Here is a 13,035-nt window from a genome sequence, read left to right on the forward strand (position 1 = left end):
AAGGTACTGATTGACGCTTCAGCATTATGCAATATACTGTAGGCCTATACAGCAATTCAGTCATAGGGAACATCTTTCTGCAGAATGCCTACTTTTACTTTTTTAATTTTGCTGATGATACTGAATGATGATTTTGAATGCAGTACTTGAAGAAGAAAAAGAAGTACGTAAAGAAGTATTATTCACCATGTTGTATCTCTACTTTTACTAAAGCAAGCATGTGAACCCTTCTTCTACCACCAGAAATCCTAGAAGCGAAGCCACTGTGCTTTTGCTTTTATTTATCCCCGCTGCAGGTTGAACATTGGCTCTTTGCTGTTGTATCGACCCTTGGTTGCTCCGGGCAGAGTAGCATATGTTTCCTGCCACAGAAGGTCAGCTAATGAGAAAAGTAGATGATCAATCTCATTTTTCCTTCCTACGCTTATTCAGTTGTTTTTTTTAATTCAGCCCAGCCAGGATGTAGGGCATGCTGATCACCGTTCTGAGAACCCCAAGCAGCCATTCCTAGAATACATTGCCATTTCAGTGAACTGCTGCCTTTGGCAAAAACAAAGGGGACAATGAGCGTGCTTCTGATTAACTACAAGACCTTTGTCTTACTTTTGCTGCCTTAATTAATGTCATCAGGACTGCTGCGTGACCTGCATTAACTATGCACTGAGCAATTGCAATTGCAACAACAAAGGAAGCCATTTCAGCTACTCTGATGACAATGGTAGGGAACAAAAGCTGTTGAATCCATGCCATAATGTGAGTGAGTGTGAGAGCTTGTTTGTCTGTTTACACTGAAATAAAGAACTAGTCCATTTTTATTCCAAGTGTGCCTCCTGCAGAGCCTTCTCTACTCTACTTCTCTTTGCATGGTTGAAACTGTAAAAAATACACACTGGAGGGCTTTTATTTCTTTCAAGTATCTTTTGAGAACTCAGACATTTTGACACATGTGAATGATTTGTTAATTTGTACCACAAGCTTTAGTTATGGTTGAGTCAGGTCTGTACCAACAGGACAGTATGAGTCTTCCGGATCAATAAAACATCACATTATGCCACAGCTTAATCCTGCCTCTGAAGACAGACAGTGGCTAAGCCAGTTCCCAATCTGTGAAGACACGCGGTCCCTCTCAAGACCACAATCCTTGACCACCAGTGAAAACTCACTGGATCCATTTCACAGAGCAGCCGGAATACATTGCAGAAGTACGTAGGCTGAACTTCTCAATGCTTTTAAACTAAACCAGAGTTTTCATCTGCTTTGGGAGTGGGATGTTCTTCACATCTAAATCTGACTAAAGTAGTACCCAAATGACTTTTTTTACCTTTTTAAGTCTTTTTTTTTACCAAGTTTTGGAGATAAAAGGGAACTTTGAAAAGGGTATGTGATTATTAAACCATTGGAATTCTCCACAAGCCAGAGGATTAAAGGTGAAGGCTGAATATTTGGACTCTTTAAGCTGTAGGAAGCTGCAGAAAGAAACAGCCGCTTAGAAATTCACCACTGAGAAAACTGTCAGAGAAAAAGTTCCTAACCCTAAGAGCAAAACATGTTATAATTATACCACTAATTAGTAATCAACAGTCAGCTGGTGTACCTGTAACACCTGTAGGTGCAATCACTGCTGTAGCTGACAAACAACCACTTGTTCTTTCTTCCTATATTATATCTGCCATTTTGGATGATTTAATATTCCATGTTGTACATTTCTACTTCTAGAAAGCACTAATGTACTGGGGTTAAGAATTGCTAGGACAACAAAAGTGGATTTGTTTCTGATGTGATTTCTGGATATATTTTGACCCATTGTCTGTGCCATGCAGTCTAAATAAAGCTCAGTTCTCCCCCATAAACTGGCCCACACAAGTGTGAACACACAATTGGAAACATTAAGGTGTCATTAGTCATGAACAACAACAAGCCATCTTTAATTTAAAAACACAAATGCACACTCTTGCCACCCAAAGCTGCAACATGATGAAAGTGAGCATAACATTTTTAGCCTCATTAGCTGCATGGCAGCAATAAAAGTCTGGTTCTGGTCGATCCACCACTTTGGATTCTTTGGATTGATCCTCTATGTGTGTGTGTATATATATATATATATATATATATATATATATATATATATATATATATATATATATTGTTCTTCCTTTACAATATGTCTCTTTATGAACACACATACTGAATGCTATATCCACAGTCGTAAAATAATAATCACTTAAACACACACAGGCAGACTCAGGAAGAAAACTGGACCTGCACTAAAAGAAAAAAAGACGCACATTTAGGTTTTTTCACTTCACATTGCAGGCCATAACGCCATTGGAGTGAAAATAATACACTGAGATTGACTTGTCATGTGTGTTTACTCTTGCAGTTTCCATTCGGTTCAAGACAGTTAGATCAATAATGGAATAATGGACCCTAACACAATTTTGATGTAATGCTCAGTGGACAGAATGTGCCCAGCATACTGAAACGTGTGTATTTCCTCAATGGCATTGGACATCATGACAGTCTCTTTAATTTTGTAGTCGGGGTGGGGAGGGGTTGCAGTTTGATGGGATCAGGATCTCATCGCTAGTTTTTGCAGATGATGTGGTCCTGATGGCCTCGTCGGTCTGTGACCTTCAGCACTCACTGGATCGGTTTGCAGCCGAGTGTGAAGCGGCTGGGATGAGGATCAGCACCTCTAAATCTGAGGCCATGGTTCTCAGCAGGAAACGGATGGAGTGCTTTCTTCGGGTAGGGAGTGAGTCCTTACCCCAAGTGAAGGAGTTTAAATACCTTGGGGTCTTGTTTGCAAGTGAGGGGACTATGGAGAGTAACATTGGTCGGAGAATCGGAGCAGCCGGTGCGGTATTACATTCCATTTATTACACCGTTGTGACGCAAAGAGAGCTGAGCCAGAAAGCAAAGCTCTCGATCTACCGGTCAGTGTTCGTTCCTACCCTCACCTATGGTCATGAACGCTGGGTTGTGACGGAAAGAACGAGATCCATGGTACAAGCGGACGAAATGGGTTTCCTCAGGAGGGGGGCTGGCGTCTCACTTAGAGATAGGGTGAGAAGCTCAGTCATCAGAAAATAGTAGAGTTGCTGCTCCTTTGCATCGAAGGAACCAGTTGAGGTGGTTTGGGCATCTGGGAAGGAGGCCTCCTGGGGGCCTCCCTAGGGGGGTGTTCCAGGCACGTCCAACAGGGAGGAGGCCCCAGGGAGGACCCGGGACTAGGTGGAGAGATTATATCTCCAACCTGGACTGGGAACGCCTCAGAACTGGTTGATGTGGCTCGGGAATGGAACGTTTTGGGACCCCTGCTGGAGCTGCTGCCCCCGCGACCCGATAACAGATAAGCGGATGAAGATGGATGGATGAGGATAAGGCAATTTCTCCTAACACCACAGTTAAAATCATTGACCGGGGAACTGCTCTATACACACCTTCACTGGGCCTGTGAGTCCTAGTCAATGCTGTTAGTGGTGTACGATGTTTTGTGATTATTGATAAGTTAAATAGAGTGCGGACCGGCCCGGATTTTTCTGTCCGAGCCCGGCCCGCGTCCGACAGAGCAGTAACCGAACCCGACCCGAGCCCGACAGGCATTAAGATATCTATGTCCGAGCCCGACCCTAGCCCGACACAGTTAAAATCACATTTGTTTCTCATACTAATGACACATGTACGTTTGTTTGTGTGGAAAGCCCGCTTTTATTAACATCATATGTGGGGGATTATGTCAGTAAATCTGAGTAAAATAAATACCTTGCTTAACCTGTATTGATAAACCGCCCCAATAAGAGATGCGGTAATTCAGCATTCACTCACACATATACTGTACATGTTTAGTTTAATGCCTTGCTGCCGCTGCTGAGAATGTAATATAATAGGTTTACTTGATATAGCACCTTTTACAGACAAAGTAGCAAAGTGCTTCAAATGCTAAAACATGCAGTAAGACCCAAACGGTAAATAAGCAAGCAAAAAAGAAAAAACAAACCAATAGTAATAAAAAACCCAAAAGTTATAAACAGGAAAAAAGAATGAGTTTACACAAAAAAATGTTCAATGCCTTATCGCGCTGATGTGACCGAGCCCGACCCGAACCCGAGCCTCCTTTCTAAAAAATCTGTTCGAATACGGCCTGGCCCGTCGGGTCCCGTCGGGTCCCGTCGGGTCCCGTCGGGGTCGGGTATCCATCCTCTAAAGTTAAAACCCAGGACAGAATTTTCATGTGCTTGTATACATTTGTTGTGTTACCACCGAATCTCACAGCCTTTTTAGAAATTATGCAGCTTGCAGTTGTCACCCTCTACCCCGTTTTTTTTTTGGGGGGGGGGGGGGTAATCCTGTTTCTATGCTGTTTGAGGCACCTTCAATGTGTATCTCTAGTTATTGTTGTTGTTAAACTGATCTTTCATGTTATTGTGATTGTGTTATTTTCCATTGACCTTGTAAAGGGCCTTTCTAGTACCTATATAAAATGAATGGATGATTATTATTATTACAAAATTGCACTAATGCAACCTGCACTACTGGTTTGTTTACATTTTATCATACTATTTAAACAGTTGCACATTTCTGTATTCCCATCTTGTATGTATTAAATTATTTTTTCTTGTATTTTATTCCTAACATTATTTCACGTATATTGTATGTATGTATATTGTATCCTAGTATTTCATTTATATTTACATTCTGTGCTGTGTGACTGATTTTGCTGCTGTCACACTATAATTTCCCATTTTATTGGGATCAATATCTATCGATCTATCTAGCTATCTATGTGTTATTAATAATCCAAAACCAGCAACATAAGAGAATAGGTGAAAAAGTTTGTTTGTGAAGGACAGCAAAAGGATGGTGTGTTATGGCTGGCAATAGTATAAAGAGTAGAGGAGAGTTTTTGAACTAGATCATGAAAAACATCTTTCATCGAGAACAATTTGATTTAAAAAAATGCAACAGAAAACAACAAAAATGCAGCATTTGCTGTGGTGGTGATAAACATTATGTGTATGAGCCATCCCTTCCTCCTCATCATCGTACCTCATGATAGCAATTCCCACCACTTGTCTAAAATTGGACACCCTGGTGAGTCTGAGCCATCCTACAGCTGCCCTCCCCTCCACTCCTCCCTCCCCCCGTCAGCCGGGCCACCCGCTGGACAAATATAAACCTTTGTGTGAATCTATAATCAAAAGACGGGACTCATTCGCATTAAAAAAGGTGGAGGGGAAGCATGTCTTTCTAGATGATGGTTGCCATGGATTTCTCTTTTAAAAGCTTTTGGTCTAATGGCACACCCACTTCTGATGTCAGCGTTGGAGGAAGGGGGCAGGATAGAGAGAGAGCGGGCGAGGGAGATTCGAGGGCAAAGGGAAAGGGAAGGAGGGAAGAAGGGAGGGAGGGAAGAAGGGAGGGAGGGAAGAAGGGAGGGAGGGAAGAAGGGAGGGAGGGAGGCGATTCAGCCTGTTGCTCATCATCATCATCAAATAGCATCCTCGTACTCCACCAGCCTATTGCCTGTGCGTAGATGGAACAGAGGGAGCAGCAGAAGGTGGAGGCATGTTTCATATTTTCCTTCATGTGCATTCTTCTCAGCGCCTTCAGCAAACTAACAGCTGCTGAGGAACTGATTCAGGAGCACAGTGAGTATATTTTTCATGTTCACGTTACAATATTCACATATTCAAACTCGCATTTGTTGTACATTAATTGCAAGTCACACTTAGAAGAGAGTTTATCGCTGTTTCTTTTTTACAGTGAAAGTTGAAATTAGCAGGACTGACTGATATTATTGCAGCTGATTACCCCGAGGTTGAGATTGGGGCTCAAATCTTTACTTTAACTGTGTTATTGTATATCTCATCCTATGGGTTTATTCCCATTACACAAATGTGAATTAGATCTTTGCAAGTATGCAGTGCACTCCTTTCTAAATTTGATTTCATAATATACAGTATATAGTTCAATGCTTTGATACATTAAGATCGTTAACTATCTACTTTCTATTCAAAGCATTATTATTTTGTTTTGGATCTTTTGACCCATCTACAATATGTCTTTAACAGCTGACAGTGATTTGCATACTGGACAACACCATGGTAACAAGGCTGCTGCTACATTACAGCATGTTGTGATCTGTCAACATTTACTGATATCTCAACAGAGACAATGTTCACTGTTCTAGAGAGACATGTTCTCTACCTTGCTCTATTTGCAGAGGGATTTGAAATTCCAACCCAACAAAAAAAGAATTATTTCAAATTGAATAACCAATGAAAGAGAAACTTTTACATCCGAGAGCCACTTCAAGTCCTCAAACAATGAATCACAGCTGATGTTATGTTTCAGTTTCAGCATCAGAGATCCTTTTCAATTTTCTCCCTCTGAAGATGATGTTAGATTATGCCGCCATAATTTGATTATGGGCCCACAATGCAAATGCCCCACTTTGGATCAGTGATATATGACACGTAATAGATCATCTTCTCTCCCTCCTTCAGGTAATAGTGACTTTAACGAGATGGGCTAATGACTTTTATTCCTAACAGTCGGATCCTGCCCCCACAAAGAAGTGCCCACAAACTAATTATAGTCTGTTAATTCACAGGTGTCGTTATATAGAAGGTATCTAAAATACATATCCTGAAGTGTCATTAGAGCGGATCGAAGAGGCGCCAGCAACATTATTTCCCAGGACCACCAGTGGGAAGAGATATTCAGTCGAGGCTCAGGCTTTACACAAACCAAGTGATGGATGTGCTTTAAAATTGTAAGTAGGATATTGTTTTTTTCTTTCTCTCCGCAGTCCACGTAGACATTAGAGGCTGCGTATTTGGACCCTCTTTAATGTAAAAAGACTGCATTCATATTGCACCTTTTTAGTCTTAACATCAACTCAAAGTGATTTTACATTGCATGTCCTATAGCTGATGCTTTTATCCAACTTCCAAATTCTACATATGTCACACAACCATGGGTTAAGTGTCTTGCCCAGGGACACATTGGTTGACGATCACAGTGGGAATCAAACCCGGTCTCCCACACCAAAGGCACGTGTCGTATTTACTGCGCCATCACCACCCCATTCACACACACTCATACACCAGTGGCCGAGGCTGCCATACAAGGTGCCACCTGCTCATCAGATACACATTCATGAACATTCACACACAGATTGGGCAGCATTGGGATTCTGGGGTTCAATGGCTTGTCCAAGGATATGTAGAAGAGGGGCCAAGAATCGAACCGCCAACCTTCCAATTGGTAGACGAAGAATAACTAATAACAATTACAGTAGGGTGATTAACAATAAGCATTGAAAACTGTTACGTAGTAAACTAAATAAAAACTAAAACCTTCAAGAAAAACTAAACTGAAACTATATTTCCAGGTTAACAATTGAAATGAATCAGTTTTCATTTTTTAGCTATAATATTTCACTTCTGAACAAAAGACATGAATTTCCATCACTTTTGGTGGCATTGGACCACAGAAACTGAACGGACTCGACATGAGTGCAAAGATCAAACACCATGGCTATACCACCTGAGCCACAGCTGCCCTGATTGCTATTTTCATTGTCTCACATTGGCAGACATTCTTTCACAGGACTGCAGGGGAAGGTCTGCCTAGTCCGCACAGCATTCTGGGATGGGAGAAAAACGTGCTCTGGTTTATTAGCATTTTGTCTGCCAAAATAGTCTCAGGAAGGAACTTGTTTTGGCGGACCATGTGTACGTTTTAGTACACATATTTACACATACACATTGTTTTAGTTGTCCGACAGAAAACTCAGATTGGACAGATAGTCTAGCTAGCTCTCTGGATTTCCCCTGCAGAGATCCTTGGACCAGGTAACCATAGTCCTCATGAATCCACCATCCATTAAAGAAAGAGGAAGGGGACGGTCATCCGGACGAAAATGAGAGACATCCAGCAGCACCTGAACAATCCCAGAAATGAAGCGTCTATGTCGACTACTTCTTTCACATCCTGTCTGAACTAATTATTTTTACCAATCCACACCAAATTCCAATAGCCACTTGCACCTTTTTCATATGGCATGGCCTGTCATATCCCATGACAGGAAAGCTGCAATATTTTGCACTCAACACCAAACATTTGAAGTACTGCCCAGTCATCACATGATGTGTTGATTACGTAATTGATCTTTATGTAGTCTCACTTCCCATCCATCCATCCATCCATCCAGGCAGCAAGAAAGCCCTGTGTGGTTGAATGTCTGCTCCATTTATTCCATTACATCAACTAAAGTACTTTTTCACTCACAGTGTAATAGTGTTAAGAGTTTTCCATCACCTATCTGTGATTGGTCTTTGCTTGTACCGTCTAACACCACATCGCACAGGGACCTGCATTGAGTCCCGGTGTACAGATCCTTTTGAAACACTCAGTGTAGAGTGACAGGAAGTCAGGTCTTCACCGGTATGAGTTTGTGCCCATCTTGCCTGCATACGTGCCCAGCCCAGCGCCACCTTTAACAGCTGCCTGTGAAAAAGAAACGGTTGACATCGCCCAGATCAACTGGGGGGTCGGGTGTTTGCTGCTCAGCAGGAAAAGGCCATCAAACAATGAAAAGTGACAATTGGTAATGCATGCAGACGATGCAGAGAACCCTAATGTTATGCAATGTTTATATAATCAAGTTAGTGGAGTACTCACTTCTGGTGAGTGTAAGATCATCCGCTCAGGCAGAAAAATGCCTGGATGAAAAAAGACATACTCACATACAGTACAGTGAATGTGAGTGTATAGGTGTAAAGTTGAGGCAGTGGTGAGATATTTTGTGGGCTGATTAGATAGTGTATGTCACAGTTTGCTCGGGCTTAGAGGATGAGGAGTGCTAAGGCATGATGTGGATCAGTGGTAAAGAAATGTGGGGATTTGGTGGGTCGGCTCCTTGGGGGAGGGGGGAATCAAGGATAAATGGGACCACTGGGAAATAAACCCCAGGCATAAAATGACAGGTGTGGTGCTGAGGTGGGATGCTTTCCATTTGCTCTTTGTGACAGAGACATTATACCCAAAGTGGGAGATGAAAAAGAATACTTGAATGGCATTTCCAAAGGTTGCTGTTTCTATAGAAAATATGGCCATGAAGCTATTTCATGCAAAAGAGAAGGAGATATTGTGTGCTTTTAAACACATGCATGCGCTGAAATCAAATGGTAGAAAGAAGACAAAATAAACAACTGTTAATGCTAACATAGGCATCCTTCAAGTGTATTACATCCACAGCATGCGCCTCTGTACCTCAGGAACAGAGAGCAGCACATTGTGGTGGACCACGTCTAGAGTTAGGGAGACATTTACTGCCCTGGAGCTGTAGTTTCTTCCAGGGTTTTCAGAATGTATTAATGCCGCCCACTTCCAACAAAAAAAGAGACATTTATGTTTACAACAATTTCTCCTGAAATTACTATAAGGAAAGGGCTTCTGGGTTAGTACTCCCACTGGCATGGCTGACTGTTTCAGCATTTAAGATTCCAAAGGGAGAGAAGGAGAAAGAGAGAGAGATGGGTCTTGGTGGTATCAAGTCCATTTCTGGATAAACCACCCTCTTATCGTCCATTAGAGAACAGTGAGCTGTTAAGGGAATAAGAGGAGAATTGGTGGTTTGAAAGAACAACAGGACATCGTGGGATCTGAATGGTCATTTAGCCTGAGAGACAGAGTACAGGATGACATTATTGCTCTGCCAATAAGAAGGAATTAGGTTGTTAGGTTATGTGCAAGAAAAGGAGACAGCACTCCGAACAGCTGTCACCGGGAGGTTAACAGCTGTTAAATATGTTTCACTTTAATTGTAAGTCTCGGAGGCTTAGATTTTCATCAGAAATACTGATCAGCCATTTAATTACCATGTGTTTGTGTTTCACAGACTGAGTCTTGTCCTCGATTCAGAGACAGAAAAATCTTTCCGATCTGGACTCTTGGCAAATGACACAGCACTTCCACCATTATGCAGCCGTAAATAATAATCATTGATGAATGAGCTATTAATGTCTATTTGTAGGATACAATCGCTGAACATTTTACATAGATGTACTGTAGATTTTCTATCAATCAGACCCATTGTAATGAAACAGGAATGTTGCATCCATGTCTCTGCAGACTGATTTCTCTGAAACTTCTAAAAGGTTTTTGAATTCTTTGAAGAGTTGCTCTGCTTTGACCTCGCACTGATCGCTGTCATTAATAAGCTCATTAAAATCACCAAAAAGAGTAGTGGTGGTCATGAAGCGCTCTGAAGATTCTTGAAGAGGGCATTGTGGGAAATGCAATGCAGTCAGGCAACAGAGCCTCGCAAAGCCAGTGATTCACCAGGCAATCTGGAGAACATGCCCTGTGGCTTGGCTGTGATAACGCTGGCACCGAGAGAGGCCAGACCTCAGCCGATCTGCTGGGGAGAACAGCCTCCGCTGTCTTCGCAGTGTTTCATCTCTCCTTCTGAGACAGAGTCAGCCACCCAGAGGAGACATCTGAGGCACAACGGAGAGAGGGGGGAAAAAAACAAGTTTAAAAAAAATGCTCCTGTGACTGCGGAGAGGCAAAAGCACAGTCTGGTTTAAAGGGAAAGTGAGAAATCAAACAGCCTCGAGGGTTAAGTGTGATTTAGTCTGGTAGGAGAGTGTGGACATCCACTCTGGTGACGTGCTGTAGGCGTATCCATGACCTCCGCCGCATGGAGGGACAATGTGAGAATTTACAGGCTTGTAGCACCAAAAAGGACTGTTTGAGAAATCATCTTTTCATTCTAATGTTTTGGTTTTGTCAAACGACAGTAGTGTTGATTTGAAGGACAATATTTGGACTCAATATTTGTAAAATGTGCAGATGTTAAGATCCATTAGAGCAGAGGTCTTCAACGTTTTTTTAGGCCAGTGACGCCTTAGCTGAAAGTGAGACCTCCTATTAATTTATTTAATTTAACGTATACTCTTTATTGATCCCCTATGGCGAAACAACATTTTTTTTTTACAATATTGGTCCAAACCCTGTTGAAGATCTCTGCATTCGAGACATGTTTCATTGCTCTCCAGGATTTGTGTTGAACTTTTTCCATATGTGAACTAATAATGCCCAAACTAAAACATAATCCAACCCGGCAGGGTGTTGGAAAGCAGAGCTCAGGGTGGCGTTGCTCTAATTTCATGGCTAGAAGATGCTGGCTGTAATCAGCGGCTCACAGAGGCTGACAGTGCAGGTGCCTAATAACCATTCATTGACACGCTCGCATCCCCGTTTTAGAAACCGAGGCCTCCTTCCTTTCCCAGAATTAGTGGTGTAGCAAATCCAGGCACTGGCATTTTAATTCCTTACTGTCTAACCTGCCTCCCCCTAAATTACTATAATTGATTAAATTAGTTTGGACACAGGCCATGAGGTCGTCACCGGTGACATGCAGTAAACATCTTCTCTTTCCTTTCGCTCTCCTATTTCTATATATTCTTCTTTCTCTTTCTCTCTCTGTTGATATATCTATCTTGTTCTGCTCGATAAACATCTTAATAATAGGGCTGTCAAATGATTAAAATTTTTAATCAAATTAATCAGAATTTTCAGTGGATTAATCAGGATTAATCACCATTTGCAATTACACCTGAATCCTAACCATTTTTTTTCTGAAATGCATACCAAAAGATAAATAACAGGACACAGATACATAATTTTCATATTATGTGCACTGTCAGTCCCAATGGTTGTTGTCTTGCCCTTGATGTCCCACTTACGTGCAACAGAAAGGAACCGTTCTTTACATGACGCTCCTCAGTTTTTAATATAGTCAGCGCAAAAGAAGAAATGTGCCGTTACTCCGAGATAATTGTTGTTACTCACTGATGTCCAGTGGTCTACTTGAGCCAAGACCTCTTTCCTTTTTTCTTTTTCGTTTTCATAGAGCTCGTGGATTTTCGTCATAACTGTGGCTTATAGGATGAGTCTTGAGACGCCACTTGCAAAACATCAAGGAAACCTGAGTCTTCTACAATGCTAATGGGTCTACAATCCTTTGCAATCCAGTTTGCTATTGTGCTGGTCAAATTATCTGAGGTTGATTTTGTTAATGGCCTGCGAACATTCAGCGTGGTCTGGCGCAAACCACTTGCTGAACCTGACGGCCCAGCAAACGCATGTTTGGCGTTGACATGGTACCTCAAGCTTGAACAGCTCCGGTGAAATTGAAACTCCTTGTTACAAATCTTGCAATAACCTTGTACTTGTTAACTGTACCATCATCATTCTTTTTATATTTGAATCCGTCAATAGGCCCACTTTGCTCACCTTGCTCCATCTCGCCTCTAGCTCCCAACCACTTTCCTGACCTGAATAATTTGTCACACTGCGCATGCGTGAAATGCGTTAAAGAAATTGACTTAATTAACAACAAACAACTAATTAATGTTGTTAACGCGCTATTTTTGACAGCCCTACTCAATAATAATAAATATTGGGAGTCAGAACACACACACACACACACACACACACACACACACACACACACACACTTCGGCCAACACCTACAGTTGCTTGAGAAGGTTTACACCCCCATGCTAAAGTTGATTAAAAAGAGGAATAAAAAAACATCTTTTGGAAATTGATCTTAATGTCTTAATTCAAAAACTTAATTTATAAGGGTTAATAAATAAAATTACTAAATGTTCTTCTTTAATATGCAGGGTGCATGACACACACCCAGCTATGCTAAATTCCCATAAAGGCAGGCAAGTTTTTATTATTAAAGGCCAGTTATTTCATGGATCCAGAAAACTATGAATCCTGATGAAGTTCCCTTGGCCATTGGAATTAAAATATGTCCGCCTCTATGGGAATTTAAAATAGGAGGCTGTATGCTCATGTCCCCTGTATTTTAACATAGGGGGGTGTATACTTATGCCCCTGTATTTTAACATAGGGGGGTGTATGCTCATGTCCCCTGTATTTTAACATAGGGGGGTGTATACTTATGCCCCTGTATTTTAACATAGGGGGGTGTATACTTATGTC

The 13,035-nt window shown here is 41.6% G+C and overlaps 1 protein-coding gene across 2 annotated transcripts in view; it reads left to right on the top strand.

The window, feature by feature from the left end:
• Positions 1-5,476: 5,476 nt before the first annotated feature.
• kcng1 (potassium voltage-gated channel, subfamily G, member 1) overlaps positions 5,477-13,035 on the top strand; it is a 16,445-nt gene continuing 8,886 nt past the window's right edge. The window contains exons 1-2 of one of the 2 annotated variants that reach the window (XM_034877713.1): positions 5,478-5,651; positions 6,617-6,778. The gene's annotated coding sequence lies outside the window, so the exon portion shown is untranslated. Of the gene's footprint in view, positions 5,652-6,616; positions 6,779-13,035 lie in introns of both variants that reach the window. The other variant, XM_034877714.1, reaches the window with a different exon arrangement.

This window comes from Etheostoma cragini, chromosome 7, assembly GCF_013103735.1.
Source record: "Etheostoma cragini isolate CJK2018 chromosome 7, CSU_Ecrag_1.0, whole genome shotgun sequence".
Taxonomy (NCBI): domain Eukaryota; kingdom Metazoa; phylum Chordata; class Actinopteri; order Perciformes; family Percidae; genus Etheostoma; species Etheostoma cragini.